General features: G+C 46.8%; 1 long non-coding RNA gene across 1 annotated transcript in view; it reads left to right on the plus strand.

Moving 5' to 3' along the window:
- LOC141164965 (uncharacterized) overlaps positions 1–16,414 on the plus strand; it is a 232,146-nt gene that overhangs the window by 22,995 nt on the left and 192,737 nt on the right. The window contains exon 2 of the long non-coding RNA XR_012251003.1: positions 2,143–2,184. This is a non-coding gene — a long non-coding RNA (uncharacterized lncRNA). The remainder of the gene's footprint in view (positions 1–2,142; positions 2,185–16,414) is intronic.

Here is a 16,414-nt window from a genome sequence, read left to right on the forward strand (position 1 = left end):
CATCATCTTTCACAATTTATGTAAGAAGCTATCATCATAGTGCTGCTGAAACCAGGGAACAACTCATTTATTCTGTACTACTGCTGCTACTACTGATATACCTACTACCAGTGGATGTCAAGTTATTGAAGAAGGTCTTGTACAGGCAGTAACAACCCTGATTCATCAAGTCCAAATGAGCTTCTTGCTAGTGAAATTGACTGCAATTAGTTTTCAAAGAACAGTTTTGAACTTGTAATTGACTGAGGACATTACTGGTCACAGAGATATACTATATGTTGTTTAAATGTGTAGCAATTCCTTTTGACAGCAAGGATTGGGGGTGCTGGTGGAGGCATATAAAAAAATGGGCTTCTGAGAAACTTTTATTAAATAGGCACCACTCACGGCAATTTATCCTAAGTAAAGTGTTCTATGAGTATTGTTCTTATGGAGGTCTTTGTCATGGGCAGGGCAAACAGTAGAGTTGATTCCTAACTTCTCATCTTTACATAGCCGCTATTGAGCCTTTGGTTGCATGCTTAGGACACACTCCTACTTTTACTAGATAACTTTGATGGTTCACTGTAAAATAGCATATCTGCCATCAGGGAATTTGGATGGTATTTTCGAGTTTCGAGTAACCAGTATAATGGGAGTAAATGGGAAATCCGATCATTTTTCTGGAAGATCCTATAAGGAGGTTTGGGGGGCAGTGACAATGTTGAAATGCATGGAAAAAGTGCTGAATGGAAGGAGAATAGCATGGGAAGACCCCTGGAAGCATCTCTGACCCCCAGATCGCTGCTGAGAACAATGCTGTTAAACTTTTACTCCACTTTAAAGACTGACAATAAAACATTCAAAATCTGCGAGAAATTGGAGTTTTCAGGAAAAAAATGTTAAAAAACTTTCTTTCCTGTATAATGACTTGTAAATAAGGCAAAATTTAAAAATATTTAAAAAAATAATAATTTAAGTAAACCAAAATTGAATTTTTTATTTTTTATTATTTTTTTCTAAAAAAAAACTATGTGCTGCTGTCATTTTGTGGTGTGGAAAAGTTTGGACTAATCCTGGCTTTGTTCATGTTTATCAGAGTGAGACTGTCAGCACTTTCGGTGGACAGGCGAAAGCGCCTCACTGTTATGACCCCCTCCAGTGGCATTAAAACCTCATTCAGACAAGACGCTAGTGGTTAGGCAGCACAACACCTCCAAGGCATAGAGGGACAGCTCATGCCAAGCTTTGAGATCCAATAGTTGAAGGTTGCAGAGGAATTAGGAAGTATGCTAGTTTTGTCGGCCAGGTATTGCTTGACCAACTTTAAAAAAGTTTCCCTCCTTGTCAAAAATACCCAGACATCACGGCCTGGACACTGAGAGGGTGTTAAATATTTGGCCCAGGCCTTTGACAGTGTACCCCTGCCTCAGTTGTACCTGGTGAGTGTCTCCCTTGCCTATCCTCCTTGGTTGGGCAATCTAGCTTGTTCCCTGCCACTAGGGTTGTCTGATGGGAATTTTTTCAACATATTTTCCACAATGGCTTTCTGGTATAGCACCATTTTATTAGACCTCTCCACCTCATGAAGGAGAGATGCAAGGTTGTAGTTTGGGTCCAACAGGTTGAACAATCAGTACTCTTTTTTGACCAAGATGAATGTAACGCGAGGGTCACGAGACAGACAGCGGTACGTAAAGTCTTCCATATCTGCCAAGGTCCCTACAGCCAACACTTCCCTGTCTCCACTATGATGACTATTCAACATCTCCTCCTCCATCTCTTCCTCCTCATTCCCTTCCTCAGTCCATCCACAAAGGAGAAACAGGACAAAATTTCTGTAGGTACTAGCCTCTGTTGTGCTATCAGCCAGCTCCTGTTCCTCCTCCTCTTGTGACAATTGAAACGTCAACATTTGTAGGCATACTTATATATTTGGAAATCCTGCTGACTTCATATTCTATTAAGTTACATTAGCTGTAGCTAGAATGTTATATATGGGGAGAAGACTTATTGCTCAATATTAACCTTGGCAGAGAGAGTTTGGAAAAAAATTAACTGGCTATAAAATGCTTCTCCTTTATTAGTATCTATATGGATTTTCCATAGTGAAAATGATGTCACATGTTATGTATTGTAACTTTTTCTTTTCATTTTCTGAAGGACACTGTGGATATATCTTACCAGTCTAACCACGGATGAGAGGTGGGTATTTTCTGGTTGTTATTGAATTCTAAAACATAAAATATATTTCAAGAAAAAAAATTAATTGTTTAAAAAAAATTGCTGTGCTAAAGTGAATTCTAACTTTTTCACGTGCTGTTAGGCTACCCAGAGGTGACCCTCAGGAATAGCCTGCCATACTCACTCACAACGCACCCATCACTAAAATTGGGAAATGCTTTAAAGCTCTATGGATCTTCATGACGTGTATGCTACTAAACATCAATGGCTGTAAGCATGTAAAATCTCACAATATTATATGGCAAAACAGTCCAGACTTTTGCCCTTGTTAGAAATGGATATTGTCTTTTCAATGGACAGATTTACTTATAACATCTTGAGCAGCAGTACAACTGAAATTGTCATTTACTCAGTTACACATAGAAGTGAGAAGCATTCTTCAAGGAATCTGCTGTGCTTTATAATGTCCCACCAGTATCTTCACTCTACTGGAATTTGACAAAAAGGCATCTCATTAGTCAATAATCTAAATGTAACACATCTCTCATGATCTGTTGAGTTTATCAGAGCCCTTTTAAAGCACTGACTTTAAAATGGCTCTGATAGACTCACATACTCTGTCTCAGCTCATTAGCTTGTTTTTAGACAGCAACACCCAGGCACACATGTGCAGCACCATATGATACTCTATATGTCTTGGTGTTTAGCTAACTGATGGTATCCTGTCAGCTACAATGGACTATTGTGCACACAAGGTTCGGACTTCACATGACTTTCTTCTGTCTTGAGACCACAGTCACTTTTGAGTGTCAGTTGTGCCTTTTGCCTACCAGCTAACAAACTGAGCAAGTTACTCTAGTCATTTATACGGGCACTGTGTACTCTTTATTGCTGGCATTAAAATTCCATTCTTGAAACACTTAAGCTGCTTAAAGAGGCTCCAATGATTGAACATACAAACAGCATGTCTTTTTTACTTTTATTAATGTTTTTTCAGGTACTTTTATGAGTGGATCTACTCCAAGTTTTCCTGAAATATGTCTTGTATAAACATAGTCTACTAGTTCCCAGTGGTGATGAGCGAGCACTAAAATGCTTGGGTGATTGTTGCTCGAGTCGACTGGATTGGAATGCTCGGGTACTCGACTCGACAAATGTAAGTCTAGAGGAAACTCGAGCATTTTTCCGGTGGGCCCCCCCGGAGGTCTGCAGGGGGTCTAAAAATTGCCCAAAATCTATGGGAACAGTGCTCAAATGACATGGGAACTGCACGGGAAAGACTCCTGGAAGCATCTCTGACTCCCATGTCACTACTATGAACAATGTTGTCAGAGTATTACGCCACTTTTACGGGCTCACAATAAAACATACAAAAACAGAACCAAAATGGATTTTCCTGGGAAAAATGCTAAGGAACATCCTTTCCAGGGTAATGACTTGTATATAAAGCAAAATATTAAACCAAAAACAAAGATGATCCTCTACACCTTGGGCTATGTTCACTCATAGCGTTTTTGATGCGTTTTTGCACTTTTGCATTGCTTTCAACGATGGTGAAAAAATACATTTACCTGTAAATGTCATTTTAACATGTTAATACCTTATCTGGCCATGTAGTGTGTGAGACATGATTAGACACATCATGTTTCATTTATGAAGGAGGGACTCTGAAAGTCACAAAGCCAATTTTTATAGGGCCATCAGATGGCCTTTACTATTCTTAAAGGGCCAGCAGTCAGCCCTCACTATTGTTAGAGGGCCATCAGCTAGCTATGCTTTGTTTTCCCATTAAGAAGCAGGTTTCCTATAGTGCTATAGCATATGCAGTGACTGCAAGGGCTGCCCAAAATTTGGAAAAACCCCATTACCCCTTTTGAAGAGACATAGAGGGCCTGATTTAAAAAAATAATTTCCCATTATTAAGAAGCGGCTCTCCTATACTGTTATTGCATATTCAGTAACTGAAAGGGCTGCCTAAATTTTGGAAAAACCCAAAATATAAATTTGAAGAGACATAGAGGAGGGCCTCAGTAACAAAATGTTCTCATTATAAAGGAACGGTTCTACACTACAGTAATTGTCTATTCAGTGACTGCAACGGCTGCCTAAATTTTTGACGCATCCCAATACCCCTTTGAAGAGACATACAGAAGGATTTCAGTAACAAAATGTTCCCATTATAAAGGAGCGGTTCTGCTATACAGTTATTGCGTATGCAGTCAACGGCTGCCTAAATTTTCGATGCATCCCAATACCCCTTTGAAGAGACATAGAGGAGGGCCTCAGTAACAAAATGTTTCCATTATAAAGGAGCGGGTCTCCTATCCTGTTCTTGCGTATGCCGTGACTGCAAGGGCTGCCAAAATTTTGGACGCACTCCAATGCCCCTTGGAAAATACATAGAGGAGGGCCTCATTAAAAAACTGTTCCCATTATAAAGTAGCAGGTCTCCTATACTTGTAATGCCCGTGCACTAAGTGCATGGGCTGAAAAACATTTACCCCTGTGGGGTGTACATGAACATGCTGTATAACAAACATTTCCTACAGGCATCATAAACACTCTTAAAAAAAATATGTGGGTGTTACATCACGGTCACCCTAGTGATATGGTGGTGGAGGATGAGGAGAAGGAGGAGGAAAACAGAAAATACACAAAATCAGGAAGCGTATACCCATGTCTGGGTGTGAAAAGGTGCATGGAAATAGACCTCCCAAAAAAAAGACACTGTATTTGAGGTTGTTATGCTGCTATCATTCGGCGGTGTTGAGAAGTCTGGCCCAATATGTCCCTTGTTCATTTTATAAGAGTCAGCCTGCCAGCATTTTCAGTTGACTGGCGGATGCGCCTATCAGTTATAGTTCCCCCGACAGCACTAAAAACCCACTCTGAGGGCTAGCAATAGGGCAGGACAGCAGCATCTTATATAGACCCAATGACACTATGCAGCCAGCCATTCACTGTAATGCCACAACCAAGATGGCTACGGCATTACAATGAGTAGCAGACAATCCCTGCATCTTCATTGGCTCTCTAAAGAGTGGCAAACATCGCCCGAGCCTCCCATAAATACTCGCTAAGCATCTCGAGCAGTGAGATGCTCGGGCGAGTACCGAGCAGTGACAAGCACACTCGCTCATCATTAGTTCCCAGTACTACCTAAAGTCCAAAAAGAAAAGTAAGGCTTATTCCACACTAGCAATTAATGCAGTCTATTCAGTTTTATAATAAAATTTCTAATACCTTTAACAAAATGGTTATCTTAGTCTATAACTGTTAGGCGCCAGGCGCTTGCTGGATCAGAAATGGGTTCTGAGTCATCAGTGTATTTGGTGGTCTCCCATTCTGGTCCAGCCAGGGCTGATGCTGCACAGCATCACTGTCAGTCCCAGCACCTAGCCAATGTATGAGAGGTACAAGTGGTATCTGGTGTATTTGTGCCTAGCAACATGAAGCACAGGTTGCGGAGAGAGACTAGGCTACTGCAGCCTAAGTCCAAGATGCATCGCACTGAGCAAGCCCGTGACATGGCGGACCGTGATTGGTGGTTCGGGAACCAGCTGACCCGGTGACCTGGCACCGCCTGATTGGTCACAGTTGACGTCACCAATGGTATGACAGTGGGGCAGGGCTTAGTCTATAAGAGGCCCGCCCACAAACATGGCGGGGCGCTCAGATCATTTGAGCTGGTTGTTTTGTGTTTGCACGCTTCTCTCTGGAGCTCCTTTAAGAGCCATATTGAGCGGGTCGGCTCAGTCCGGTAGCATGCCGGCTGAGTGCACGTATACCTGGCGGGAATCACACCCGCACACTAGCGCCTACTCCTATAGCGTAGCGCCTGTATCGAAGACAGGACTATAGCTTCTTCTCCGGTCACACGTCTCCCTGCGGTTCTTGGAGATTGTGTGAACCACTTTAGCACCATTCCCCATAGCGTAGCGCCTGTATCGAAGACAGGGCTACTGCTTCTTCCCGGTCACACGTCTCCCTGCGGTTCTTGGAGATTGTGTGAACCATTATTCCCTTTCTGTGTGCAGTAACACGGTGAGGTTAGGCAGTTTGTAGGTGCGTCGCCGGATGCTCTTCTTCTGTGCACCTATCGGAGATAGAGCGTACCGCTATACCCGGTCCTGTGTGAAGTTAACACGGAAGGGTTATCTTTTAGTTGGTTTCTTCCCTTCTCACCCGGGAAGTGTTCGGCAGCAGTCCACCAGGCTGCATCGCGGACCCCGGGGTCGGTTGCGTTCCAATTTAATAAAGTTGTTTGCAACCGTCCCCCTAACAGTATCTGAGCGACAGGGTCTCGCCGAACATGGCCGACAATCAGCAGCTGCAGCGCTATATACCGCAACTGGAGACCAGACTCAGGTCTCTGGAACAAACTGTCCCGGTTGCTGATACCACTGCAGTAGGTACCCAAGCGGCTTCTCTAGCAGCCAACATGATTAACTCGGCTGCCACCACTGCAAGTGCTCCATTACCCCGCTTTGCCCTCTCGGAGAAATTTTCTGGGGACAGTAAATTCTGCAGGGGTTTTATAAATTTATGCTCCATACACTTGGAGATGATGGAGGCACGATTTCCCTCTGAGAGAGCCAAATTGGGTTATATTATCTCGTTGCTCTCCCAAAGGGCTCTGGAGTGGGCTACTCCACTGTGGGAGCGGAATGATCCGGTCGTGGCTAATGCAGGTCTTTTTCTTAGGACCTTAAAGAGTGTTTTTTGGGGGGCCTCAGGTCACGCATGATACGGCTCTTAAGCTGCTTGCATTGACCCAGGGTTCGGCCACCTCCAGCCACTATGCCATTCAGTTCAGAACCTTTGCGGCTGAACTGGATTGGCCGGAGCGGTCGCTAATCCCGGTGTTTTGGAGGGGGCTGGCTGGGCATATTAAAGATGCTCTAGCTACCAGGGAGATTCCAACCTCTCTGGAAGAGTTAATTACACTAGCTAACGCTGCGTCATGCAGAATGCAAGTTAGAGCTGGAGGTTTCCATACCTCGATTTTGGTTGGCACCAGCTTTCTCTAGGCCTATCTCCAAACCCACGGTTCCCAACCCGGAGCCTGAGGCTATGGACATATCCCGGACTAAGTCTAAGCCCCCTCGTTCCCGACTCCCTGGAGTACCCCGTTAATAAGGTCTCCAAGCAGTCGGGAAACGAGGGTGTCTAACCACCGTTGGAGGGGGGGTGTTAGATTCAGGGGTTTCATCCTCCAAATTACATTATGAGGTGACGTTGTCCTTCGGAACAACCGTGGTTACCGCCAAGGCGTGGGTGGATTCTGTAGCTGATGGCAATTTTTTGTCTTCAGCATTTGCCCAAAGGCATGCCATTCCTATGGAGTTACTGTCTAGGTCAATGAACATCAGGGTGGTCAATGGTTCTCTGCTGGATACACAAATTACTCACCAGTCTGTTCCCCTCACCATGTCATTTCCTCAGGGTCACTGGGAGGTTATCTCCTTCCTTATTATCCCTGGAGGATTAGATGAGGTGTTATTGGGCCTTCCTTGGCTACGACATCACTCTCCACACATTGACTGGAGTACAGGGAGAATTTCTTCCTGGGGTAAAGATTGTGTGCCCCAGTGTATGGTTACAGCTGCCCGAGGAGCAGTCTCAGAGCCTTCTCCCGACTTGTCCGCTCTTCCTGTGCAATGCTTTGCGGATGTCTTTTCTAAAAAGGCTGCTGAGACTTTACCGCCCCACCGACCGTATGACTGCCCTATTGACCTGGTTCCCAGTACTGAGCCTCCTCGCGGTAGGGTCTACCCTCTGTCTGTACCCGAAACCCAGGCCATGTCTGACTATATCAAAGAGAATCTGGCTCGGGGGTTTATCAGAAAATCGGTCTCTCCTGCGGGAGCAGGGTTTTTCTTCGTCCAAAAGAAAGGGGGTGATTTGCGTCCCTGCATTGATTACAGAGGATTAAATGCCATCACCATCAAGAATAAATACCCTCTGCCCCTTATTTCTGAGCTATTTGACAGGTTGCGGGGGGCTCATATTTTCACTAAGCTGGACTTGCGAGGGGCATATAATCTGGTGCGAATCCGTGAGGGCGACGAGTGGAAAACAACCTTTAACACTCGCGATGGCCATTACGAGTATCTCGTCATGCCTTTCGGATTATGCAATGCCCCTGCGTTTTTTCAAGATTTTGGCAACGATATCTTTCGGGGTTTGCTGCTATCTTCCGTGGTAGTCTATCTTGATGATATTCTTATTTTTTCCCCGGACCTCTCCACACACCGAGAGGATGTTCGCAGGGTTTTTGAGCGATTGCGAGCAGATTCTTTGTACTGTAATCTGGAGAAGTGTCAATTTGAACGAGAGTCGTTACCGTTCCTGGGCTACATCATATCCAGTAAGGGATTGGCTATGGATCCACAAAAGTTGGTGGCGGTGCAGAACTGGCAGAAGCCCCATTCTCTTAAAGCGGGACAACGCTTCAAGGGCTTTATTAACTACTACCGGCAGTTCATACAACATTTTTCCACCCTGGTGGCTCCCTTAGCCGCTTTAACCCGGAAGGGTGCCAATCCCAATGACTGGTCTCCGGAGACTTCCGAGGCGTTTCGGGAGATTAAATCCTACTTTGCAAGAGCTCCCATTCTCCATCGCCCGGATGTGGACAAGCCATTCTTCCTGGAGGTCGATGCCTCCTCTGTCGGAGCAGGAGTGGTTCTCTCCCAAAAGACTGAACAGGGTCGGACAAGACCATGTTTTTTCTTCTCCAAGACCTTCTCTCCAGCAGAGAGGAATTATACTATTGATGACAAGGAATTGCTGGCCATTAAAATGGCTTTTTCGGAATGGAGGTACCTCTTAGAGGGAGCTAAGCATCCTTTTGTGGTATATTCCGATCATAAAAACCTATTATACCTACAGACCACGCAGAATCTTAACCCGTGGCAGGCCAGGTGGTCTCTTTTGTTTTATCGGTTCAATTTTTCCATTCGTTTCTTAAAAGGAAAAAAGAACCCTCGTGCGGACGCTTTGTCCCGGTCTATGGATTCGGCTGAGGATGAGGGCGAGCCAAGGATTATTGTTCCGCCAGAGTGTATGCGGACGCTGGCTCCAGTGTCTCTGAACCAGGTTCCTCCCGGGAGGACCTTCGTTCCTCCAAATTTACAGAATGAGGTACTGTCCTGGGCACATGCCTCTAAGATCGAAGGTCATTTTGGGGTTAAGCGTACCACAGAGCTTCTCCAATGGTCGTATTGGTGGCCTCGCTTATCCCAGGATGTTAAGGACTATGTCCAAGCGTGTGTCTCCTGTGCGAGAAAGAAATCGTCCCGTCAGAGGCCGGCTGGTCTTCTTCATCCGTTACCCGTGGCGGATAGACCTTGGAAGCTGGTTGGGATGGATTTTATTGTTGAGTTGCCCAAGTCCCGGGGAAATACGACTATTTGGGTGGTGTCTGACCATTTCTCTAAGATGGTTCACCTGGTCCTTCTGCCCAGGGTCCCTTCCTCCCGGGTTCCGGCATCGTTGTTCATTCGTCACGTTTTCCGTCTCCACGGGGTGCCTGATAGGATTGTCAGTGACCGGGGACCACAGTTTTCCTCCTGGTTTTGGAAAGAAATCTGTAATTTGCTCAGCATTGAACTGAATCTTTCCACTGCCTATCACCCGGAGACCAATGTTCTGGTGGAACGCACTAACCAGACGCTGGTGACATACTTGCGCCATTTAGTTTCGGCCAACCAGAATGACTGGTCGATATTGCTTCCCTGGGCAGAGTTTGTCTTAAACAACGCAGTGGCGGATTCCATGGGTCAGACTCCGTTTCTCCTAAATAATGGCCAACATCCGCGAGTCCCGGTTCCTATGCCGGTTTCCTCTGTGGAACTTGGGGTCAGAGATTGGGCTCAGGAGGCGCGGGAGGTTTGGGATCATACCAAGGACGCTATTTTGGCTTCCAAGAATCGGATGAGAGAGTCGGCTGATGCTCATCGTCGTCCAGCTCCCGTATTCTCCCCGGGCGACAGAGTGTGGCTCGCGGCTCGCAATATCAGAGTACGCGGGGAATCCGCTAAGTTTGCTCCCCGTTTTATTGGTCCTTTCAGAATCCTGGCCCAAATAAACCCCGTAGTGTACCGCTTACAATTACCTCGACACATGAAGATCTACGACACCTTTCATGTGTCGCTTCTCAAACCGGTTCATCTGACCAAATTTTCGGAACCCCAATCTGCTCCAGACTCCAGGGGTGATGATTTCAAGGTACAGGCGATTGTGGGGTCTAAGATGGTTCGGGGGAAAAAGTTTTACCTTGTAAACTGGAGAGGTCATGGATCTGAGAATAGCTCCTGGGAGCCAGTGGAACACATTCATGCCCCCCTGCTCATTGAGGAATATGAGCGTCAAGTGGAGGGGGAGGATAATGTTAGGCACAGGCGCTTGCTGGATCAGAAATGGGTTCTGAGTCATCAGTAGTGTTGAGCCACCCCCGTAGTGTTCGAGTTCGGTTCGGTTCGTCGAACACCCGTGTGTTCGCCGAACTGTTCGTCGAACTGTTCGTTGAACACCTTCGAACACCGTTAAAACCAATGGCAGGCAAACAAAAACACATAGAAACACATAGAAAACACCTTCAAAGGTGTCCAAAAGCTGACAAACTGCTCAGAAGACACAACTAACACATGGAAAAGTGACAAGTACATATAGTCATGCGAAAAGAAAAGAGGTGGAGGAGTAAAAGGAGGGGGAGACACAGATATAGGCATGTCATGCCCTTCTAAAATCCAAAAAGCGAGAAGCCGACACGGCCAGTCCGCTCCTGCCCGTGCCACCTCCGTGTCGCCGGGTTTGTGCCAGAGCCGCGGTGAACCCTGATGGCCAGCCCCCCTCTCCCAATACTGGTGCCTGTCCGCTGGTGGGTCGAGCGAGCCCCCCTGTGGTGGAGGCAGCTCTAAGCTTTTTAATTTAAATTGTCTCTCTAATTTGAATGAATACACTTTAAATCCATTTACAAGGATCTATTGGAGGGCAAGTCTCATGCCAGCAGCCGCGTAATTCCAGCTCCAGTAGCGTCCACTAAAGCTGCTGCAGTTAAAAAGCTTTTATAAGGATCGAGCTCGGCTGTCCACCGCAAGGCATCCTACTGCCAATCCCAGCCCCTATGCCTTGGGGTGCCTCCTGATGCTCTTCACTGAGTATCCCATGGTCCCGAAGCATTTCCTTTGAAAAAATTAAGTGTCTAAACTACAGGTGGTGTAGCTTGCTTAACAGCCGGGATAATCCGCTGACTAGCAGACACTGCTGCTAGGCACAAAGTATTTCCTGGGCTAGATGCAGTTAAAAATTTGTAATTAGATACTCTGGTTGGATGCTGAGAAAGCATTCCATAGAGTCTCCTGGCACGCCATATATGATTCTCTTAAAAAGCTTGGGGTAGGGGTCTAGGGGACCCTTTTATAGCCAAAATCACGGCCCTGTATTGCAATACGTCACCTAGGCTGAAGATAAATGGAACTGTAGCACCCTGAGGGCTCGGTTGCTACAGAGGTATTGCACCTCACCCAGAGGTGTGATATCTCACTCTCAGGTAAGGATGGAGTGTGGATCAGGACCCCGACACCTGCATGCATTACACCACATTGCCGTGGGGCAGGGCGACCAATATGCCCCTGAGATGGGCACGACAGTCCCTGTCCCTGGCTGGAGTGGGGGGAGGGAACACTGAGGAAGGGGAACCCTGTAGTGCAGGAGCAGGGAGGAAGCAGTTCCTGGGTGCATTGAGAAGGGAGTATAAAAGGTGGGCATCATCTTAGTTCAGTGCAGAGAAGCCTGAGCAGAAGTGAGAGGGAGCAGGGGCTCTGCATGAGCTCTGCTCCGGAGGCGGGCCTAGTAACAGAGGCCCAGGCCTGGAAGAGGGAGAAGGAAGGAAGAGGAGCGGAGAAGGCTCCAGGAACGAGGAATGAAGGGATCCCAGGGGTGCGGACGGGCGAGTCGCCACCGCACGCCCGAATCCACCTGCGTGGAGGGGTCAGGCCAAAGGGGGAGACCGGTCCCCGAACTAGTGGAGGCAGGAAACGACCCACAGCTAGAAACCGGAGGCTCTGACATTTTATGTGGCGCAGCCCCTCGCTACATCCGCTAGGAAGGCACCACATAGGGTCAGGGAAACTGGCGCCAAGTTTACCAAGAGGAGGCCCGAGGCAGCCGGACAGAAGTGTTGGTAAGAAAGGCCAGACAAAGGACACACAAAGGGGGTCCTGTGAAGTGCTCCAAAGTTATCTGGGAGTTGTCTGAGCCCCTCACCTGGTGAGCACAGTACGACGTGGGCAGCCGTTACCTGCAGACGTGGTCTGGATAATAAGAACTGTGAGTAAAGGCCCTGGACTGCATCACTGACTCCGTGTCGTTACTGCTGCTGCCCTGCACCATCACCCCCATCCTCCGCATACACTGCCTGAGGCTATACTCCTCCCGTGGGGAGTTATGCTACGCTCTGCTGCACCCACAACACCAGCCTCAGCGGTCTGCCCTGTAGCAGCGGTTCACTCTGACCGCAATCCAAGGGTGACGTAGTCGGACATTTAAACATCAAAACCACATAAATAGTTCCGCCACTGGTTTGACCGCCCTGAGCCACGGAACCGGGTCGCCGCCACGAAGACTACAACCACCAGCATCCACCAAAAAGGGTCCGGCTCCGGGTGTCCCAAGGCCCAGGGGGTGCGTCAGAACATTTTCATCACCTTTCACAATCACCAATGGGACAAGGCAGGGATGTCCTCTGTCCCCTCTCTTATACATCCTAGTGACGGAGCACCTGCTCTCATCAATTCGCCATAACCCCAATATTAGGTGGATTGAGGTGGGAGGCACCGAGTACAAGTGCTCTCTATTTGCTGATGATGTCCTAGTATATATCACTCAATCACATATATCCATCCATGCTGTTATGGCTGAAATAGATCACTTTGTTACATGGTAAAATTTTAAAATCAATGCAGCGAAGTCTGAGGCCCTCGATGTCTCCCTCCCCAAATCCATATAGGATTCCATCCAGTCCAACTTTCCCTTTGCCTGGCCCTCACAGGGTATCAAATACTTAGGAATTCCTATTCATAGAGACCTCTCCCATCTATGTTATCTTAATTTTGGGCCCTTTATTGAACAATTCCATACAGACCACGGTTGGCAAGTTAGAACTGTAAGATTCACTACGTGAACCGCTGGTGTTTTGTGGAAAAGCACATGTACACCGCGTTCCAAATTATTATGCAAAATGTGTTTAGGAGTGATAAGGGAAGAATTTGTTTGTTTGTCAGTTAAACTCATTGATGGTGATGTGTGTCAGGGCTCTTTATATCACTGTAAGCAATTGCAGACACCTGTGCTAATTAGTTTGGCAGGTGTGTCCAATGAAAGGCAAGACTACTTAAGAAGGCTCTCTCACATTATTATGCAGCCTACATTTTCTGCCAAAATGGGAAAGAAAAAGGATGTGTCGGCTGCTGAGAAGCAACAAATTGTGGAGTGTTTAGGTCAAGGCATGACTACAATCAACATTGTGCGATGATCAGGATGAAGTGTCTTGGCAATCAAGAAGTATGTAGCCGATTCACAGTACACACGTGTGCGTGCTGATAAGGGCAAATTGAGGACTCTTTCCTACAGGCAATTACGTCAGGTTGAAAGAGCAGCGGCAAAAAAGCCTTGTCATAGCAGCAGACAAGTTTTTGAAGCTGCTTGTGCCTCCAACGTCCCCCGAACAACAAGATGCAGGGTCCTTCAGAGGTTTGCAGCTGTGCATACGCCATCCTGTCGACCTCCTCTATCCACTTCACACAAGCAGAAACGGCTCCAGTGGGCCAAACATTACATGAAGACTGATTTCAAAACAGTTTTGTTCACGGATGAGTGCCGTGCAGCGCTCGATGGTCCAGATGGATGGAGTGGAGGATGGCTGGTTGATGGACACCCCACGCAAACACGGCTACAGCGCCAACAAGGAGGAGGTGGAGTAATGTTTTGGGCTGGAATCATGGGGAGAGAGATTGTCGGCCCCTTTAGGATCTCTGAAGGCGCTAAAGATGAACTCCATAATGTATGTGGATTTTCTCAAACAGCACTTCCTGCCATGGTTCAAGAAGAAGAACCGTGTATTTCACAGCAAGATCATTTTTCTGCATGATAATGCACCGTCTCATGCTGCACATAAAACATCTGCATCTCTGGCTGATATGGGCATAAAAGGGGACAAACTTATGGTGTGACCCCCATGCTCCCCTGACCTCTACCCCATTCAGAACCTTTGGAGCATCATTAAAAGGAGTGTCTATGATAGCGGGAGGCAGTTCACATCTAAGCAACAACTCTGGGAGGGTATTCTGTCCTCATGCAAAACAATTGAAGCAGAAACCATCCAAAACCTGACAAATTCAATGGACGAGAGAGTTCAGAAGCTCCTTTCGAACAAGGGGTCCTATGTGAAAATGTAACATCACCTAGAATAAAGTTTTGAGTTGAAAACTGTTTGATTTCAGTTTCTAACAACCTGCTAATGCTTATAATTTCAAAAATGACCATTTTTTTGGTCTTTATTAAAATGAAAAGGTTGATCGAAAAGTTTGGGGGATCTAAGAGTGTGGCAACCCAGTAGTCATGATTACTTCGAATTCTGACAATATGAGGGTCATGCTGCAGGTAGTGCAGCAAGAAGGCACTTATGTGTCTTGCGCATCTCGGAGCCCCAAAATTATTTTCCGGGCTAGATGCAGCTAAAAATTATTTTTAATTTTAAATCTGGTGGAGCTTATTATAGATGGCCTAATAGGATCAGTGCTGCACACTGCTACAAAGCCCAAATTATTTTCCAGTCAAGATACAGATAAACATGATTAGTAATTTGAAAGCTTAAAACGTTTGGTAGGGTGATTTTAACCAATCATCAAGCTTTTACTCTCCCCAGGATGACACAGGGGTAGAAAAGTCATTTCGGATCCATGATTTGTTCATCTTTATGAACGTGAGTCTGTCTACATTATCAGTGGAGAGCCGCGTGCGCTTATCTGTCAGCACACCACCAGCAGCGCTGAACACACGTTCAGACAGAACGCTGGCTGCGGGGCATGACAAGATCTCCAAGGCGTAAGTGGCTAGCTCCGGCCATTTATCCAGATTGGAAGCCCAAAAAGAGCAAGGGTCCAGTGACACAGTCGTGGCTTCAATGTTTACTTGGAGATACTCCTGTACCATCGTCTCTAGGCGTTGACTATGTGTCAGACTTCTTGTCTCCTGTGGCCTTGCAAAGGATGGGCTAAAAAAGTGGTGAAATGATTCCGCAAAATTGATGTTACCACCAGATACTGTGGTTCTGTTACGGTTTGAGTGCTGAACACTTGACCGTCCCACGGTTGGCAAGTTGGAACTGTGAGATTCACTACGTGCACCACTGGTATTTTGTGGAAAAGCACATGTAAGATTCTGCAACAGTCTCTGCTGATACTCCTGCATGCGTGCATCCCTTTCTATGGCAGGAATAATTTCTGCAAATTTACTTTTGTACCGGGGATCTAACAGTGTGGCAACCCAGTAGTCAGGATTATTTCTAATTCTCACAATTCGAGGGTCATGTTGCAGGTAGTGCAGCAAGAAGGCACTCATGTGTGTTGCGCATCCAGGAGCACCAAGTCCCTGTTGTGTTGGTGGCGAGGTAACAATCATGCTTCCTTCCTCTGTCCTCTCCCCCCAACCTCGCACAACAGAAATGTGATCAAGGTCTCCCTCATCTGATGAGTCTTCCATCAGTTCGTCCTCCACTTCTTCCTGGGCTCCTGCACCTTCCTCACTAGTTTGGCTGCTACCATGCGCCCTGGTAAAACCATCTCCCCCACCCTCACATGCCTGCCGCCTTGGTGCTGCCGACCTTCTGGACCATGCAGATGTTAGCCCTTCCGCATACAACTCCTCCTCCTCTACTTCCTCCACCTCCTCTTGTGCCACCACCTGACTCCGAATTCTGTTTAACATGTGCTCCAGCATGTAAATCACCGGAATAGTCATGCTGATAATGGCATCGTCAGCACTAAACATCTTCGTCGCCATTTCAAAACTGTGCAGAAGGGTGCATAGGTCCCTGATCTGAGACCACTCCTCCAGCGTGATTTGCCCCACCTCTGAATCTCGTTGGCCCAGGCTATACGTCAGAACATATTGCACCAGGGCTTGTCGGTGCTGCCACAGTCGCTGCAACATGTGCAGAGTTGAATTCCACCGGGTAGGCACATCG

This window comes from Phyllobates terribilis, unplaced genomic scaffold (genome assembly GCF_046119375.1).
Source record: "Phyllobates terribilis strain yellow unplaced genomic scaffold, ASM4611937v1 Scaffold_11__3_contigs__length_659146591, whole genome shotgun sequence".
NCBI lineage: Eukaryota > Metazoa > Chordata > Amphibia > Anura > Dendrobatidae > Phyllobates > Phyllobates terribilis.